The following is a 5,784-nucleotide window of genomic DNA, read 5'->3' on the forward strand; positions in this document are numbered from 1 at the left end:
ATACCATTAAACCGGTGTTGGAATTTATTCCACAAAACCGAGATGATATTCAAAGGTACTTAATAATTATGTAATAGGTAATTGCTTCGATACCAATATATCGGCGTTAGAATTTATTCTAACAAAGCCGAGATGGGGCAAAGAAGGAATGACTTATTCACATCATTGTTAACTGGAATATTCTTGAAACCATTATACCGGCGTTGGAATTTATTTCAAAAAAGCCGAGATGGCGAACAAAGAATAAAACCGAGGTCTCTTACTTACAAAAGGAACATAACGAAAATGAGAGTATTAATCTTTCAACAAATTGACACTGCTGTCAGGACGATTTGTTGAGAGGAGAAAACTCCCAAATAAAATAAACATCGAATAACACTTTCAACATGTGGTCAACCTCTCCTTCAACTCTTGAAAACTTGATTCGCACTTCGTCATCCAGACAAAGGGTTTGTCCTTCCTCGTTAGTGTAGTTAGCGGCAAGATTAACTTTGAAAATCTTTCAATGAATTTTTTATAGTACCCCGCTAATCCGAGAAAGCTTCTGATCTCTGTCATCGACTTCGGAGAATTCCATTCCATTATCGTCTCCACTTTCGCAGGATCCACGGATTGGTATTTCACCAATCATCAGGAAATTTCTAACAAGTTACACAAGTTATACTTAATCTTAGTCATTCATTTTCTTTGATCCAATGGACCAAATAGGTGAAACCTAAAAGTTATTTAATATTTCTCCTTTTCTCTCGCATCATTTATTGCACTCACTCATTTGGTTCGTTGGGTTGAAGAAAATAAATGACTAGGATTAATTGTAACTAGTATAACTTAACTTGAATGTAAACAGACCACTCCTTATAAAAATGCTCAATATATAATTGAGGATTAATTTAAGTTATAGTTCTTGACAGAGTTGTGAGAAGAAAATATTTATGTCACCATTCTTATCAATTTATTTTTACAAAAATCTCAACCATCTTGTTATAACCTACCCATAGTCATTTCCAACACATGTTTTTGTAATGAATAATAATGAATTATGGGTAAAAGGATGTGGGAAAAATATCATCCCTCATTTCATTCTTTTTCAGTTTAATCTTGAGCCAAATCTATTTGGATTTGTTAATCTCTTTTATAATTTTTATTGTTCTTCTTGTCATGGAGTGTTTTCAAGAGAATATTTACTGCACAAGCAACACTTTTAGTCAAAATTCCTTATATACTAAATTTAGGGATCCGAGTTTTATTCATTTTTGTCGTATATCTAAAAGTGTTACCATAATTTGAATCGATGAACCCCCATTTTGGCAATTTTAATAAGAATTTCATTGCACCTATTTAACACTAGACAAATATGTTCATTCTCATAAAGCTAATTCATTGGCAGTTTGCCTTAAATTTGTGAGACTCTAGATTTTGTTTTTCAAATATGACCTCTCACGAGCTGTTGTACTAAGCTCTCTGTGAGAGGATTCTCAGAAAATAAGAGATATTTCTTTGTCGTGTTTTTTAAAGTAAGAACTTATGTGAAGGGTCATGATCAATGTAGTAATTCTTCACTATTAGTGAAAAAATGTATTGGTTCATAGAAATCATACATTGATAAAAAGTTGTGTAGGTTTACGAAGCTATTTTTGTACTTCAAAAATATTGCATCTCCATATTGGAGAGACATGTTTATTTTTTAATGAAACATGCCAAATCACAAACTAGGAAAAATCATATAAAAGATGATACCATACACAATAGTTTGCTTTCCTTTGATTAGTGTCATATGAAAATTGTAATTGATAGATTGACGATATCAAGACTGTACTACGTACATAATTATAAATTAAATTTAGGTTCATGAAAAAAATCATGACCAACTTATTCCTAAATGTTGGATCCATCAACTAAGTCTTCAAAAAATGAAAATGAGCACCAATTTTGTCTTTGAGGCTAACGTGAGATGCATGTAGAATTCCACATGCGAGGCATCTAAAATGTCACATTAGTTTCAAAGACGATCTTGATGTATATTTTGAAATATGTTAAAATTGCAAAACAATAATGCTTAAATTTGAACAACACAAAACACATATAATAAAACAATATTATGACAAATATAAACAATCTCATTTATTTCAGCAACAATAAGTACATTTTCTATTTCACAATCTCAACAATCCAACTATATACAAGTACTTTGCAATAAATAAATATATATATATATATATATATATAAATATATATATATACTTGTATATCTATCTATACAGACTACCAAACTAATATAATCTACAATAATACTTAGGAAAAATTAGTTCAAAATTAGTTAATTCTTTCCTAACTATTGTATAATTTGTTTACTAGTGTATATAATTACATTTATGTAGTTAGGTTACACGAAACACCAATATTTAAAATATGTCTTTTAACAACACTCACTATACGAAGTGCTATGTCAGTTTCAACAACACCCACTTAACTAAACGATGTTCAATCTCTATGTCATATAAACAACAATGGTTGCTTCATTAGGCGTTGTTGATTGCACATTTATCTATCACATTTAACAGTGTTTGCTTCACCAAATTCTGTAAATTACCTTCAGCCTTACATTTAACACTATGCAACACACGTACATTTTTGAATGAGCGTTATTAAATGCGAATTCTAGTGTAATGTTGATCTTTTAGAATAGTTGATGGAGCTAAACTTTGAGGAATTAAGGTTTTACTATATTAGTTATGAGAATAATGTATCTCCTCACATTAAGAGATAACTTATCTTCTTAAGCTAGTAAAAGTATGACATGTGTACTATTTTATTTAGTTTTAGATTTTTTTTATAGAAAATGATGAAATAGGTCACATGTCATGATTTCACTGACAGAGGGAAATAACTTTCTCCTTATACGAGGAGATACCTTATTCTCATTAGTTATAATCATATAAAACTCGATCAATACAAGTTTTTTAATAAATTTTAGTTAATTGAAATAAAACAAATATCTTCGTCGTCCATATTTTTTCTAATGATTCACTTCTTTATTTAACAGTTAGATTGCATGTATGATGGATTTAGTATTAGTATAAATATGATAGAATTGAAGTTAAAAAAATATTATATCATAGGGCACATTTATGTTGTACGTATATGATAATTTGGAAGGGTTCCTCATCCATAATTTTCACGTATGATTCAACAAGGCTCTTTCATATATCTAAAAAATCAAAAATAAATCGCACTACAAGAAAATATCTACTTAACCATGGTCCTTTTGCCACATTAAATGAGTCGTGTCAAAATTTATACCAATACCAACCCATTAATTAGCACACTCCCTCCAATTTCTTTTTCCCTCTCCCTCCATTTTCTTTTCCCCTCTCTCCTCTGTCCCGCACACTCATTATTCCGTTAAAATCCTTTTCATCTCTTCCTCTGTCCAAATTCAATCTTCAATCCCTCTTAATTCATTCTTCAATTCTTGAAGTCATTCTAACGAATTCAATATTCAATTCACTCTTCAATTCGTCAATTTACTCTTCAATTCATCAATTCATCTTATTTCCCCTTAAACTCCATTTTCTTCTTCTTGTTTTCCCTCTTTCTTTTTCTAAGCTACCAAAACCCTTTCTTCTTCATTTTAAGAATTCACTCTTCAATTCATCAATCTAGTTTCCTCCAAATTCTTTCATCAAGTTCCTACAATCAACAATTCAAGTTGAGCTTCAAGCAACTAGTTCCTACATAGCTTCACTTTTTAATCACTCAAATTCCTTAATTTGTATGGATACTTGTATTATGAAGTTGTTTCGTTATCTAATTTTTAGGGTTTAACTTCTTTTCATTCATCTAGTTTTATTATTATTTATGTTATCTAGTTGAATCTCTCAGGTCAAGTACTCCAGTGAATCAGACAATCCCACCAAGTGTGAGTCCCTTTTCGATTTTATTATTATTTTCTTTTAATTTTCAGATCTTGTAGTATTATAGATTTCCATCTATAATATTTTTAAATTGTTATTTTATCATTTTATTCACTCAAATGTATTGTCTGTTTGAATAATTTTTTTGCCTTTGCAAGATAGTGATGCTTTCTGTAACATCACTTATTATCTCTTTCACAACGTATTAACAATGTAACAACCATTTGGAAAGATTGTTATAAGAGGAGTATATGAACTGACAATATATAACCAGTGTCATTTAAGTTAATTGAAGGGCAATGTTTCTAATAATCTAAGTTTATTAGAAAGGAGTATATGTATATAAGCATTACATATATTGTAATTAATTTGAAGCACTATCAATGTCTTCAAGGTAATCAATATATACTCCTTTGAGGATGATTTTGTCCAGTGCATATGCCTTTTGCTTCAATTTTACCTCTGTTCACCTTTTAGCATATGTTATTACTTATTAGCATTTAGGATGGTTGATACTTCGAAGCACACCATGTGTTTGATAAAATATTCAAATGAGTGCAATTATGGTTTTTGGTGGAATGTGATTTGAAATTGAATAAAAATATTTTATATATACTTTTATTGAAGTAGCTAGTTATGTCAATTGAACTCATAGTTCAATTGTTTGAGCATATTGCAGCTTTGTCATATCAAGGTTCTATATCATTTTAAGTGTATGAAAATGAAAATAGCTTATGATGAAGGTATATGGTAATTAAGTTTATTGGTTTTAGTTTCCATGTATTTTGTTGCAACTGTTTGATCTATTCATAGATTAATTTGGAGCTTGGGAACATGTGAAGGAGGAGGTAGGATAGTTTCTCAATGGATCTGCGGTATTTCCTTCTTCGTGATCGAGTCTTGAAGCTTTACAAAGGCTCAAAATAAAAAATGTTGATTGCACAAAACCCATACTCTCATATATATGTATGTGTCAGTATCAGAGTGTATGTATGAAGAAAACAACACAAATTTTTAACTTTCATCAAACAAAATCATTCACTATGATGATGTGAATAAGTTTGTGTGTTTGTGTATACTATAATTGGTGTAAAACTAGTATGCAAAAGCTCATGTGCAAGTAGCAATGTTGATAGTATGGTCAGAAATGTGATTTGTCAGGATGAGGTTGCAATGGAAAGGGGGACAAGGAAATTAAACATCTTTACAAGTTTAATCAATTATTGATATTGTTATTGAGACTCTTCCAGTCACTCTCTATTTGTTATTGAGACCTCTGATATTAATAATAAATATTATTGATTTTGAATCTCAAGAATTCTGTATTTTGAAATTCCAATAGTTCTTGATTGTTGGAACTGATATAGGTTGTCCTGCAGATTGGTATACTTAAAAATTCATGTGAAGTCATGTTGAAGGAATTAAAGCAATGGATGAAGCCAGAAAAGGTATTTTGTATCTTAATTTGAATTGTTGTTTAGTTATGTGCATTTTAGAAAGAAAAAAAGCTAAATTATATGGAATTTGTTATAGTTTTTCATTTTTTTGTTTTTGTTGTTGTTGTTGATTGCAATGTTTTGTAGTCTTTGATGAAATTTCACCTTCTAGAACAACATGATGATTTTCATTATTATGGAAATAGTAGTCATGATGAGAGTAGAGCTAGCCAAGGTAGGCACTACTCTTTTTTTGTGATTGTTGTTTGTGCTTCTTTTAGCTTGAGAGGAGCATTCGGTTCATCAATATCTGCAAGTATTGTAGTTGTAATTATTGTTAAAGGAGCATTAGTGCTTCGTAATCCAAAAGAAGTAGTTTTCCTCAGCTTATTCAGCTCTTCTCCATTTATGGTCCTGACTAATTTTCCATCCGA

Source organism: Lupinus angustifolius, chromosome LG12 (genome assembly GCF_001865875.1).
Source record: "Lupinus angustifolius cultivar Tanjil chromosome LG12, LupAngTanjil_v1.0, whole genome shotgun sequence".
Classification (NCBI taxonomy): domain Eukaryota; kingdom Viridiplantae; phylum Streptophyta; class Magnoliopsida; order Fabales; family Fabaceae; genus Lupinus; species Lupinus angustifolius.